Below are 15868 nucleotides of genomic sequence, written 5' to 3'. Positions count from 1 at the left end.
AGGTTTGGGCACCAATGGCCGGGGACGAACTGTCGGGGGCAAACTCTCGGGGACTAACTGTCCGAAAATCACATCGAAATTACTGAGTGTCTTAAAAAATTAGATTAGATCTTAGATTGAAGTTCGGCAACCCAAAATACATTGTTTTATCAGTAATAAGTGGAGCAGGAACCTGATAATTTCCTAGACTGCCGAAATAGGTAAGTTAGCTAAGAAGATGGATGTGCTCTTGGAGGGTGGAAGCTGTGAAATGTGGTCGTTTCTCATCCCATCAGCGTCCATTGAACATTTCAATCAAGGTAGGCACGATGTGGAAACTGTAAAATCATGGTATGTAATGCTATCTTTGTTGTCCGTGACAGCCCTACAAAGCCCGACGAACAAGAACAATAACTAAATGACTAGCATAATGTATGCCACTTTTTTCGTAGGCAGCCGAGCTCATAACATGCATATTTGTCTAATTAACTCAGATCCCTCGAAAGCATGATTCGGCCAATTCTCCAAGACACCAAACAAAGGTTCATCTACCTGAATTATATCGCGATTTAATGAGAAATCGAGCCGTTTTGCCGTTGACACCCGCTCGAATTCGACATTAAAACCTGAAATTTATAATAATAAAAGCGATTAATTCCGAGATGTAAACACCGCTCGACGGCGTTCTTCGGTCCTCGAGAGTGCAATATAATTATAATAAAAAGATAAAAACTAATCTAAATATAACCGTGACTTAAAATTTAAGCTCTCTTAATCAATCGGTTCATTCAGGTTGCGTGATCGGAGCATGTCTACGGCAAATTTATGTCCCGGACCCATGAAGATGTCTTAACTGCCCCCCAGGAAGCGGCTGGTGTTTGGGTGGTCTTAGAAATGCTGCAAACCTTATCAACTACATTATGCAAGTTTGCTTCAAACCTACTCGGTTTATAATTATCACTTAGTTTGTCAACTGGATAAATTATGGTATGAGGTCTGCTCTTCGGAGCCCCGACAGAGACATTCAATACCCTCATCGTGGAATCTCGATCTTCTCTTTGCCAATGGAGCATTTCCATCATTATTTTCGACGGTTTTGGGTTTATTATACTCAGGAAATTATTACCAAGGTTTGAACTCTAGTGAGCAGCTTCCAAGGAACTATAAAAACTCTACAGTAAGTAAGTAAGTGTAAGACGCTTCTTTTTTCGAGACTATTTCAAAGACACTCTGAACGTACATAGTGTTGTTTCGCTTTTTCATGTCACTAAATCGAATTGTTTCTGAGATGCAATCGGTCCGTGTCCTTATTCGCAGGCTGCACTGAAAAAATTTGCTGCTAGTATAACGATGAAAACAGTTTCTTGTAAGTTACAGAACAGAGTTGCTTAGAAAACATAACCATTTTCAATTAAACAGAAACAGCCGCGGTTGCATGATATTACTTTTATAAATTCCTTGCATTCCCTCCGATTTTAAGGTTTTATCCAAGTAGGAAGTTGGCATCAGGACTAATCCGACAGACCACGTGTTTGCGCACCATTTAAACTAGAAGGATTAAAGGCATAAGAAATTACTCTTCCTATCGTGACGGATGTCTAACACTTTGATATTGTAATATGATAGGTTTCTCATGTAGCCGCTGCACGGTAGGTAAAAAAAGCCGCAGTTATTAAGCTCATTATAATAGTAAATCAATGTCTAGAACAACTATTTACAACGTGTCTGCAACGGAAGAAAAAGCAGTATATTTCAAATACATTGTCCAAATATGTATGAATGGTTACATTAATTTGTCAACATTTAAGGTAAAGTAGGTGCAATCGATACTGTACACGGACAAAAAAAGTTTTGTATAAATGGTGTGGAAGTTGTACACGCGACGCTAGATTTATTGGGGTCAAAGCCTGTTGCCAATAATTTGATTTATGGTTGGAATGGTATAATACCCTGATCTCGGAACTGAAATTTGAGTAAAAGTCTGCATAACTATTTCTACGCTTCTTTATTATTTATTTATACTTTTAAACGTTGGAAAAACTCAAAAAAAAAGAAATTACTATATTAAGATAAATACATATTTTATAAATCTACAGCGTAACAACATAATAACCTATGATAATAACTAAAAGAAACTTTAAGATTGTAATCGAAAAAGGAACAAATAAAAGATAAAAATTGAAGAGAACCTGTCACATGGAGGAAAGGCGCTTTTATATAATAAAATAAGTCGTTTTTAAAAAATGCCATTTACTACATCTAGCGGACAACTTTACAACGATTTCTGTAAATTTTGGGCAGAATTTTTCGCAAAATATTTGTACCTCAACAGACAAAATGTCGGTTTTCAAATAGGAATATACAAATATTTAGCTATACTGAGTTAAACACAAAAGTAATTTGGAAATAAAAAAATTTGAAATCCGTCTCTGTTAATCGAAAAATTTGGGATTTCGAACAAACAGTCAACAGGTTGAGAATAGTATTTTCTCCAAATTTTATTGCTTTAGCATCAAAACTACTAAAATTACAAGTCTGAACGAAAAATATTAAAGATTTTTAGCTCCTTTAGATAATAAAAAATTCTAAAATCCGTCTATGTTGCTCAAAAGATTTGGGATTTCGAACAGACATTCAACAAGTTAAGAATAGTATTTTTTTCAAATTTTATTGCATTAGTATCTAAACTACTAAAATTACAAGTCTGAACGGAAAATATTAAATATTTTTAGCTTATTTAGATAATAAAAAATTCTAAAATCTGTCTTTGCTGCTCAAAAGATTTGTGATTTGAAACAGACACGTCAAGAATAGTAATCTCCCCAAAGTTCATTGCTGGATCATTAAAACTACAAAAATTACAGAATACAAAGTACAGATCAATTTTGGCTCGTTCTTACAATGGAAATTTCTAAAATCCGTCTGTTGTTCAAAAAATTTGAGATTTAAGACAGAGAATAAACAATTCAAAAAATGTAATTTTTTCAAATTGTTTTGCTCTATCTTCAAAACTACTAAAATTACCGGTCTGAACGAAAAATATTTAAAATTTTGGCTGTTCATGAGAATGGAAATTTCTAAAATCCGTTCCTGTTACTTAAAATGTTTGGGATTTAGAACAGACAGTCAACACGTTAAGGGTAGTAATCTCTACATATTTGATTGCTTTAACATAAAAACTACAAAATTACAGGTCCGAATAGAAAATATTCAAAAATTTTGGCTCGTTTTGAGAATGAATATTTCTAAAGATTTGGACTTTTGAACCAAAAATTAAGACGGCAATAATAGTAATTTCGACAAATTTTATTGCCTTCAAAACTACAATACGTACAGGTGTAAATCCCCTTAATAAAACGAATATGTCTTTATTTCCAGAATGTATAATTTGTTCGCAGAAAAATTTATATCGATAGTTTAAATAGAAGTAAACAGATTTTAAATACTTATTTCTAACTATGATTAAATTCCATTAAGTTGGTAAAAATAGAGGTCGACTTGACAACGGAACGCCCCAAAATTTGTTATCTCATTGTTGCTTTCACATACTTCTAAATATTTTTTTATTTACAGGATGACAAGTCAGAACAGTAAGAAGGATGAGGAAATGTTTTCCACTGTATATTTCATTGGCCAATTTTGCCTCTAGCCATTGAAACATTCCATCTTTTGTAGCAAATTTTTAGTTTAATTTTAACCAACACTTTTTCAATTTCCAATTTTAATTTTATAGTTCTAAAAATTAAAGCTGTTTGCCTTAAATAGCAATGCAACTAAGGAACAAGTATGAATGTAAAACAACATTGTGAAGCAGTACTACCACGCGAAACCACAAGTTTCGAGCCGAAATACACGTAATAAAAGAAATTAGTTTGAGGCAATGTTCCGGTCATTGAGCATAATAACGTAGTTTCCTCAACGTTGCGTTATTTACCAACCTTCAACAACTTCATTTAGATCAAACACAAGAAAAAGATATTGGTTTAATAAAAATGTCTACTTTTTTTGTTAACTTTTCCATCCGGCGTATTCCAATTCTCCACGGTCAAGTTACTTATTAAAAACTTGCGTGGCGATGTTTGTGGACCTTCATAAAAATTCACCGAGTAAAAAGCAGCATCAGTAAATAAAGACGAGCGTTATAGCCTCGAGAACATGTAAACGTTTCAACAAAACGCACAACGTTGCAATAACTGCATACGCTATCTATAATTTATAAATTACCAGCAATAACCATATCAACGCTTATAACACATTACGACCTGTACTTGATTCTACATTTCAACTCTTGTATTCTAGTCAGTCCGGGATGAGTTGCGGCGAGAGGCAGAGGAAACCGAGAGCTCTAATAGCCATTAATAACACACCGCCAACGCTGTACCGTGCGAGACTTCTTAATAACCGATCTGTCTTGAGCAAAGCAGTTCTCAACTGCCCTCAGGCTACATACGTGCTGGACCTTGCCCGTGAACTAAAACTTGGTGCTGCTTCGGCACGATATGATTTATAACATTGAGATGAGATACACTAACATACATACGATCATTAAATGACTTAATATAGTCGTGTCGCGGCGCTTGCTTCGAGTGCCGCAAGGATCTTAAACAAGAAAAACGGACGGAATTCAAACAAGGATTCTACCCATGAAACTGCATTATTTTAATAGTTCTTTCACGTTTGAATCAATTAGGCAATAGGCAGAAAATTGAAACTTCTTCTAAAAGCTTTGGAAAGAGTTCCAGAAAGCTCGCCTGTGAAAATTAGATACCGTGAGAACTGGTCCAAAAAAATATGCTCCTATTAGCTGCCGATTATTGCAATCCCATAAAATCAAAGATTTACCGAAATTGTCCATTAACAACCTCCCAATCATTGGCATAACTGTCAAATTTATTAATTAGTGTCGTAAATACGCAACGGAAAAAACCACACTAAACTTCTCAATGCACGGTGCAACATTCTTCTGGACTTAATTAACTTGGGCTAATAGGAAATAGTTAGCAAATCATACCTAATTTACAACGACAGCTTTTGCTTTATGGAGATTAAACTCCGTCCATTCGCTGCGAGTGTGGAATTGTTGCGGTTGGAAGAAGTGCCCAGGTGTCCCTCCGACGTATTAAAATATGCAGAAATCATCGTCAAAGTGTATCCTTTGTTTTTTGCAAACTCGGTCGGAACACCAACGTTGATAATTGGCTGCCGCGGGATACATCGACACCTGTGCGACCTTCACTTGTTTGTACACATGGATGACGGGAAAAGGGACATTCCTGGAGCGAATCCGGGAACAGTCCAGATTCTTTTCAAATCCGAGCTTATTTTGGACGTTGTGTTGGTATTATAATTAGTCCAGAGTTTGTGCTTTTTTCAGCAACCCCAAGAGATCAATTAGTCTTAAATCACTCGAAGACGAACAGATACGCTCGTCGTATAATTAGGTCCTTTGGCATAGTTTAAAGACGGCTTAAGAGTAGCAATATTTTCAAATTTCTTCAAAACTACGAAAATTACAGACTTTAGAATCAAAATTTTAAGTTTTTGTATCCTTCCGAGAATATAAATTTTTCAAAATTGTAGTTTTTAGTCCATAATTTTGTTCTTTGGCACAATTAAAAAACGATTTAAAAGTAGTAATTTCCGCAAATTTCATACCTGTATTTTCAAAATTACAAAAATGACAAACTTTAGAATCAAAATTTTAATATTAGGTATACAATCTTCCAAGAATAAACATTTTTCAAACTTGTTGTATTTTATCTATAATTTTGATTTTTAAGATATTAGAAAAGTGAGTCAAGGGAAGCAGCTTCCCCAAATTTCGTACCTATAGTTTTAAAATTACAAAAATGACTGGTCTTAGAATAATATTTTTGAAATTTTTTCTACTCTCTCAAAAATAAAAATTTCTAGAACCTGTCGTTTTTATCTATCTTTTTATCTAAGTTTATCTTTCAAATTCCGAGCTTATTTTGAACAAAAATCATTACTTAACAAAATTTCGTCGAAGTTTCGGAGATGGATTTTGAAATTTACCACATTCATAAAACTTTTTAACGTGAATCTGTTAATACAACTTGCAACATTGTAAATTATAAGTACAGCCTACTGCGATTTTTTTAATAGAACTGTTTCCCAATATTTTGCTTCACGTTAAAAATATTAATAAACATTATAAAGGAAAGTTGCTTAGATTAATATTGTACATTTTTAGACCAAACTTTAATTCAAAATTCGCATTTAGCTTTTTTTACTTTTCAACATTCTAAATTTGATCAGCAGTTTGATCATTAATTTGCCTACTTTCAGCTGTTGATAATTTTTTATTATACAGGGTCCGGCAACACTTGTGTCCATCCCCAAAATCGTCTTTAATTTTAAAGATTAAATTTTGAAAATTTGCATACGCTCACCGTTCTAGAAGTTCTAGAAGCTCTAGAAGCTGACGCAAAAATTTGTTTTTATCACTGATAGTTTTGTCGTCGCGACGCCTTAAAAATGTAATTTTTAGTTAATTGTGAGGGTTTGTGATATCAACACCTAATTTAATTTTTTTCCAATATAAATGTGTTAAAAATATCTCAATTTTTATTTTAGATTCAATGCAAATTGTCTTCAAAATTTGAGAAAAAAATGCTGTTTTATCAAGTTAGTTTCCAATTTCATTACGTCAAAGTCGGGATCTACGTTTACACCCATCTGTCAGCATCTTGTGTGACAAATGACATCTATCCTTTGGCTCGCTTTAGATTGTAACAAAAGTCTTACTTGGTGAAATTGTCGCTTTGTCGATGTTAATTAACGATTTCTGGTGTCCATAAAGTGCAACATGCCCGTGTTAATCAAAATTAACCTTTATAAGAGTGAATGAAGTGTCTTATGAAATTTTGGTGTAAACGTAGTTTGCCGCTGCGCTGTCAGAATTTTGAAAACTAACTTAATAAAACAGCGTTTTTTTCGCAAATTTGAAACACAATTTGCATTAGATTTAAAATAAAAACTCAGATATTTGTATCACAGTTATGTTGGAAAAAAATTGAATTCGCGAATATTTCCGCAAAAACTCGAAAATCGCGAAAAATTATATTTCTTAGACGTCGCGACACCAACGAAACCGTGATAAAAAACAAATTGTTACGTCAGCTTCTAGAGCTTTGTCAACTATTAGCGTATGCAAATTTTCAAAATTGTAATTTTAAAATTAAAGACGATTTTGGGGGTGGACACAAGTGTTGCCGGACCCTGTATTTATATTATATATATTTATGCGGTTTAAGGCTCCTCCAACAGTATTCACCATATTCATTATATCAACAGTATTCATCATATCATTCACGTTGATTTTCATTGAAAATTTTGAAAAAAACAAAAATTGACGATGGTATGAGCTTGTATTCATTTTAATTGCAACCTACTGTATATGGTTGTATATGGTTGAGATTTTTCGAGCGCGCAATCTTTAATGGTTCTTTAATAAACCAGAACTAGTTCTAGACTGAAATAACTTGAAACTAATTTTAAAACTCTAGTTAAACTCTATGTTTATTTCAAACTTAGAAAGGAAACTTCAGAAAGCAATATTATTTTTTTCTAAAGCATATTTCGGAAAAAATGGGTTTTCGGGTAAGTATGTACTCTCAATTGAATGATCAATGTCGCAAATTTGCAAAATTCAAAAACAGTTTGAAAAAATTGGCTTGCAATTAGAGTTTTAATAATTTAACTGAGTGAAGAGTGAAGGATATACGCACACTTATTGACAGTTTGAAGATTTTAGAACAATATACATTATTCAGAATTTCAAATAAACAAACTTGATTTTTGATTTTCGTCTAGCTAGATTTGCCTTCGGGACCACTGTGCGTTGTGTTGGTATTATAATTAGTCCAGATTCTGTGCTTTTCTCAGCAACCCCAAGAGATCAATTAGTCCAAATAACTCGAAGACGAACAGATACGCTCGTCTCGATTGGAACGATACGTATGGGTCTCGATTATGTTCAAATTAGCTGATCAAGAGCATTGGAATCTCTACCTGCTCCTAATTAGAGAACGATTAGTTGATATTAGTGAATCCGGGTAACATTTAAAATTCTAAATGAGTCAGATAACACTTTCCGCTTCAGGGGCGTCTGAACAAATCTTTTCTTCGATTAATTTGCATACTCGCAACGTTTAACGCCTCAGATTTAATTGGAAGAATCTTAAATACATGGAAAGTCAATAACAACAGAAGTTTGATGATGAAGGGTAATGATTGAGAGGAATTACCCTTTAATTGGGACGATGTGTTGAGAAATGTCGTCGAACACTGATTTATTAAGGCTTTAATAGTTGATAACTATAAGCATCTGAAGATTTTCTTCTGGAAATGAGAGTTTGAACAAGGATATTGCAATTGGTCGGCGTAATTAACTGAAATTGCGGGTAATAATGAAGGAATCTGAAAGCTTAATTGATGTAGGGATACAAGGATAAATTTAATTGTGAAAAACAATCTCCCAGAACGAGATTTTGTTTGATCCATTTAAAACGTTTTCTTTTTTTTGTAGTTTCGTGAAGAAATAAGTTGTGCGAGTTCTGTAATCTTTCGTGATAAATTAAGTCATTTTCATGTTTATCTTATGATCCTGACTTTTAAAGCAACTCATATTATCAATCGTTAGATCTGAGGCTGATTATACCTTCCAACATCCTAATCAATGCAAATTGCAGTTGCAACGTGTAACAATTATTGCAACGGAATCCAGCGCACCACGTTAAATTTTCTCATATGAAAAAAAGATCTCGCTACCTTTAGGGCAGAAAGCAATTATGTCCATGGAAGAAGTTTCGCCTTAAAAAATCAATTAAATTCCGTATTTGCGTTTTGGTTGTCGGCGAGACAGAAAGGCCTTTTGCCGACGAGGTGTGAGAGATAGAGACGTTGGGTGTTCGTTGGAGCAATTAGAACGCCTTTTGCAATGGCCTAATGATGGGTCACGCGGTCGGCTTGGGGCATCACGCGTGTTGGACCACCCAGACAAGAGCTGCATCACCGCCGTATCATCTCTGCCCCCGTGAACGCGGCCGAGCTGAGAGCGCACACTGCCTTCTTTATTATGTTATTATATAGATATCATTGAAGGTTTGATTCCGTATCAACCACCTGGAGATGCCCGCTGACTTGCAGATGTACCGCTTGTCATCGGCACTCATTTATCATCGTGTGAGACGGACTCTCAGCTGATTAAGCTTTCCAGGGCTCGCCGGCAATACAAGGATACAGGAAAATTTACCATTAAATGTTTCCAAGTACACTTTCACTAGTACTAGTAAAAGAAGTTGGTTTCTAAAATATGTACTATTTTCTTCCATTTTTCGCATTTTTGGCATTAAGTAGAAACTTTAATTGACTTTAGTCAAGCTTATAGTTCCCCATAGGTATTTCCATATACAGTCGGCATAGGAGCGGGAGACCTTCCAAAGTAATTTCAGGTTTTTTCAATTTTAAAAACTCGGCAACTTTTTTGGAATCTCTCCTATTTTGTGGATGCTTACGTGCAGCTTCATGCATTTACCATTTCTGAAGTTTACAAAAAATGCCGACTTTCTAAACCGGAAGGCCGAAGTGTTGGCATTTTCTATATAAAGGCTAGCCTTTGAAAGGAGGATCGTCTTCTAATGAAGAGTTATTTTTTGTCTTTTGAGGTGCAATTAATTATAAACACAGCGAAAGAAGTTGCTGCGGTGCTAAACTAAGGACCAAAGACTCCAACATCTAGGAAAGTCTTCCAGTAAACAGAAAGTTTTAGTCTTTTTCTGCTTACAATTTAAACTTCGGTGTGCGATTTCTTTCTATATATATTTTTTTCTAATTGTGGCTGTACTATTGTGAATTGTCTTTAATTTTTGTAGACAATACACCAATAACTGTTGCCTTTGGGGAAGTTGGTGCTTCAGGAATTCTATAACATACAGTCGAACTTTTACAAAATTATAAAAATTGCAACTCGAAACGATGTAGATTTTGAAGATTTATCTTTACAAGTGAAAAATGCGTTTGAAATATTGAAACTTTTTTTTTACTATGACTATGCTATACTGACTCTTATAATACTTTTAAAAACAATTTTATGAAAAAAATTGTAAGAACAAACATTTGCGCTAAAATTTAATATCTGATTATGTTCTTCCATAAAAATTTTATTCTTTTTAAGTTTTTCTTTAACTCGAACAATTGTGGTTTTTCTTCAGGTTTCGAGTTATGGAAGTTCGACTGTAATTGTTCATACAGAGTAAAATTTCAGATTCAATTTTTGGCTAATTTTGACTTTTTTTCCTGTAGTTTCTAAAATCTGTCTGTTTAGAGTAATTGAATGTAAATTAAAACAGTGAACCCAAAATATTGGTCATTTAGCCAAACGTCTAATGTTCCAATTATAAATAATTTGAAATTCTTTTGTGATTCCAATCGAATTTTTTCCTCCGTTGGAAAGTGTGTAACGCAAGGTTACATAATAACTATAAATCGTTCATGTTGTTAATAGTTCATCAAACTGCGCTCATTTTATTGATCCAAAATGTCTAGCATGCCGACGATTTCTCAGAAGACCTTATCGGCCGCAATTAATGAGAATGAATGGTAATGTCACATCTTTTTGTTCCAAACTATATTTTATGAACCCGAAACGGAATGAAATTTCAGTGACACGATTAAACGTGGACACTCTTTATATTCCACTCCACATTACAGCGATCTCACTTAGTCAGATTGCCCATAAAATCCGACTCATCCACGTTATTTCGAACATTCGAAATGAAGCAATAAAAACATAATCGATGCACAATTTGACCAGGACCACTACACTTTAGAGGGGCATTTCGTCAGACTAGAAGCAGCGGCTCCAAAAAAGCAGATAAGCAATAAAATATAAGTTAGTAAGACTGACATAGCCATGATATCCATCAGTGTATCAAGTAGGCGAGCCGTGAAACAGCATCGAATCGCCGCTTTAGTGCATGGGAACATCGCGCGCGCGCTGCTATCGCACACACGATCGCGCGCCGTGCGGCCAAGTAGCGAATTAACATTCATGTAACGAATCGGAATGAAATGTGCTTTACATCTCTGCTGCAAGAGTTGTTCATCAGACATAAATTACGAGTAGAGATCGCGAAACTATGCGACGAAAAACGCAAAAATAAGAAAAAAAAAACAAAAAGAGCTTCTAGAAAACTGTTTTTAATTGCTTTCACTAAACAGACACATAAGCAAATATTCGCGTTAAATTGCTTCTTCTGGAAAGAACGTGAAGACAAATCAACTTTCAATATTAATTTCTAGCCTAGGATTTTTTTGAGCGTCTGTAAACAGTGCTCCTCTGCGATATTCCTCAAATTGGTTTTCATTGTTAACACACTAACGAACGGTTGTTTTCTTCGCTGCTTGCAAATTCCTCCGGGTCTGGAATGCGGCCCGGAGTCGATCCACCCGGACAGAAATTTGTTCAGGCGTGTGAACAGTCCGCCTATGGTCGCTCGCCTAACGTTTCATCAAAATACGCTCGGCATTGTTTAAATAATTCGTAGTAATTGTAAAGTATGGCCGCTGTCAGAACGGGGAAACTACACGAGTTTTCTGATTCATGAATTATTCTAGTTATGCCACGAATGCCCCCACCTGAAAAATCCTGAATGGAATAGATGTGTTCGTACGATTTATAGCAGCGTCTCTGGAGTTTCCTTAATTGTCCGCATTTTCAGGAGCTATTAATGACTTTTGTGCAAGCTTGAGTATTTTTAGGAATGCTGTAGTAGCGTTAGCTTTGCGGACAGAAGTTTATTTTTCATTCGGGGTGGACCAGGAAAGGTAATTAAATTGATCCTGGGTCATCAGTCTTATTAAGAGCAGCCACGATATGAAGTAAATTTGGCATCTGACTAATTGCGCCTAATGATAAGTGATAGCAGCTAATTAACTCGTCACTAAGCGGTTTAATGAATTCATCAATCAGACATTAGGTAATCCCCGGGCCACCGATACCCACCGCACGGTCTGCACAAGCTTCTCAAGTTACCAACAAACCGGACCGGCAACAACCCGCTGCTGATGAGCCAATTTGGGTCATCAAAGACCAGTCGTCCAGAAGCTATAAAAGATAGAATTAAATTTTACGTTAATTTTTTTTCCTTCAATATTTTCTTCTCTAATCAAGAATTGGAGGTCCTTCCACGTAGGTCGGATTTCCCATTTGGGCAGCGGAACAAAAACTTCAGCGATGCTATAATTACTAAATCATCCAATGATTCAGAAAATGGTCAAAGGAGCGTTACTCACGTGTTCTTGGGATTACGATTCTTAGAGGCAACATCTGAATTAAATGGTAAAAACGGAGCTGTCACGCTAGAGCAATCTTGCTAATTTTCCACCTAAATTAGAAAATTTGAAAAAATGGTTTAACGCGATGATGAATAAGACATCATTGAGTCAACAGCGCGGATCTTCTTCCTCTCGTTTTTTGTGACAGTTTTAATATTTCATACCGCTTGAAACAATTGTTCTTTAGCAAAATAATATGAAAGTGTTGTGTCAGCGACTTGGAAACTAGAAATGTTTAATTCATCCTCTACAGCTCTGTGCACTTATGATGTCTCATTTCCAACAAATACCCGTTACTGAAAATAATTTCACTCTAAGTGATGAATTTATACGTCGTCAATCCGGCCATCTATTATTAATAAGTCTATAAATAATCAGCAAATACAAAAATGGTGACTTATTTATAACCATACTCACCAATAAAATCCGCGACTGTTCTTCGCAAGAAATGTTTGATGCATTGCTTTTCCAAGCAGACATTTTTTCGTTGGCCAGAAAAACGTAAATTTATACCGTGCGAACGAGAATGAAAACAAATATAACATTTCTTTTACAACTCTCTTCGACACCGTGTAATTTCGATGGTAATTCTCGACGCAGCCACACGCAAAAACGTTGAATTTCATACGACAGTCAGAATCAACCGCAAGATCACACATCAACCTGGCAAAAACGGAACCAGCCGTGCTTCTCTTCTCCTTTTTGGACTTTTTGCCGCTTTTTTGAGGACCCCCGACCTATGGGATCTAATTGCGAATGTGCACTTTACAACTGAGATCAACATCAGCGTCACTGAAGTTATGTATCTTGGGATGCCATCGAATCAATAGCGTAATTAAGAGGTGCGGAAAGTGCGGCGGTTTTTAATTAGGCGAATGCGAAGCGCAAAATTCTACTTAGTTTTCACGTGAGAAACAGGTTGTAAATAGGCTCTAAATTGACTTTACACTTTCTTATACTCTATATATTCTGGAAGGTCCTAGAAATTTTAAACCAATTTTTAACCATGTTTTTTCTTTTTTAATTGTTTCCTCCAAGTTTTCAAACTAAGACCTTTTTAGTCAAATAATTTTAATATAATTTACTAGTTTTGACATGGCCCCAAAATACAAAATTATAAAGCAAACGAAACAATTTATAAAAAAAAAATTGTAAGAAGCAACTTAACATTTTTGATGTTTTGTAGTATACCTTGTAATTCTAAGACTTTCAATTCTAGAGCATTCAAATTTGGGGTGTTTACTAGTTTGGACTTACTGAATAAACGTGCCAAAATACAAAATTATAAGTAAAACGAAACAATTAAAAAAAAAAATTATTGTAACAAGCAATCAAAAATTTTTAATGTTTTATAGTATAGCTTGTAATTCTAAGAATTTTAATCCTAGAACACTCAAATTTAGAGAGTTTACTAGTTTTGACTTGTTTAACAATTGTTCTAAAATACAAAATTATAGAGCAAACGAAACAATTTAGTTTTTAGAAGTAACAAATTTTTTTTTAGTTTTAGTATAATCGTCTGTAGCTCTAGGAATTTTAATTCTAAAGCATTCAAATTTGGGGAGTTTGCTATTTTTGACTTACTGAGTAATATAAGTGTGCCAAATTACAAAATTATAAATAAAAAAAGACAATTTTAAAAAAAATTTATTTTAAGAAGCAACCTAAAATTGTTAGTGCTTTGAAGTATTGCTTGTAATTCTAAGAGTTTTAAACTTAGAACATTTAAATTTTGCAGATTTTATTAGTTTTGACTTGATTAGCAATTGTCCAAAAATACAAATTTATAGAGCAAATAAAACAATTTTAAAGCACAAAAACCGGATGAATCCAGAAGAAGTAAAAATTATTCGAGATGAACAACACTCCCTTGTGATTTAAAGTGACAAAAATTTCGTTGATGGACAAAAATGTGGCCTCATGCTAGTCAGCTAATTAACGAATTCTTTTAATGCTAATTTGCATTAAATGCCTACAATTTTTTAGATTCACTAAATGTGACAAACAAGCAAATTTTAAACCAAATTACAGAGTGTGTTATTTAATTAAAAATCTGCCGTTAGACGACATAGTGCTGTCACCAATTTTACCTTAAATTCCAAAATTTGTTGCATAAAAGTGTGCGCATAGCTATGGAGAGACCGGACTGTCAAAATATGCAAGTAAAAAATTTTATTGCCGCGAATGCGAGGAATGCATCCAGATCTTGCAACAATTCTAATCCTGCTATTAACATTGATTTTTTCCGCAGGTCGTCTCGGTCATTTGGCTACTTTTCGCCGTCATCATTCAAGCAATGCACTTTTTGTGGTCGTCTGAGAGCGAACAGTCCTGATCCTCTTGGAGGCGGCCGAACGAATCCGAGTTAATGACGGGCGCGTAGATGGAATCCGATGGTTCCTGAACGTCAGGAATATTTGTGACAATATTGAGCGTTCCCACGCTCATGGTCAAGCAAGATGGGTGCCTATAAACTCCCATGTGGAATTCTTATACGCGGTAGCGATATATATCACGCGCCAGACGATATTTTCAAGATTTCGTCGAAATTCTGTGGACATCCATCACTCTTTAAAAAATGTGAGATTTTTGAGCGAGCCGGATAAATTGGCCGATTAAAAGCGAGTTTTTTGTGATTTATTGAACGGGAGACTAAAGTGATACGCTGAAATGCTTGCATTTTAATTGTGTGAAAAAGTCTGCGTAATCCGAATCTTTCGTCATCCCGGATTCTTTAAATTAATTTTATGGCTGATACTGCGGCGAGGTATTAATTCCTGGTTTTAATGGCCGCGATGGTGTCGCAGGAGACGCTGAGCATTTCCTAAAGACCAGAGTTATAACTGCGAGCACCTGCAGGAAGTGAGATTAGTAGCAATGCGGAGATTTTTTCCAGCAAGGATTATGCAAACTATGTGCCTTTGTACTCTTAAAAAGTGGAAACACGCAATCGTATTTGTCTTGTCTTAAATTTTACTAATTATTTTAATCATGTAGTTTTATGAACGAAGTGTTAATTATTGTGCATGAACAAGAAATTACAGTTTCCTCCGTTTGGATCGTATCCTGACCGGCTGTAAACAGGAGAATTTGTTGGACATAACCGTCAGAAACACCAATCGCGTCTCATAAATAAAATGATTTAGATAGGTGAAACAAAGCTGCGTAATTGATTTTAGTTAAATAGCTTAAGTCAGCTTCAGAAGTTATATGGGTCATTGTAATTTGTAATTTATGAACCAGTTAGTTGCCAGACTTGGCTCATTAGTGATATTTTTTTAATGTCATGGCTCTCGCGGTGACATTCTCGTTTAAATTTATACTCGTAAATTATTAAGTTTCTTCAGTGCTGCATTTTCCGGGTTATAAATTAATTCATTCGATGTTGAAAGCATCATTTTACATGTAAATTTCGTCTAATTTGTTATTTCGTTAATTTGTTGCTTACTAAACTAATCTGTTGTAATTAAATGCGTTTGAATGAAATTTCTGAACTATCTTGGTGGTACGGTTACGCTGAAAATCTATT

This window comes from Gnatocerus cornutus, chromosome 5, assembly GCF_029298725.1.
Source record: "Gnatocerus cornutus isolate USDA-ARS CGAHR chromosome 5, icGnaCorn1.1, whole genome shotgun sequence".
Taxonomy (NCBI): domain Eukaryota; kingdom Metazoa; phylum Arthropoda; class Insecta; order Coleoptera; family Tenebrionidae; genus Gnatocerus; species Gnatocerus cornutus.
Note: the sequence above shows the minus strand (reverse complement) of the source record.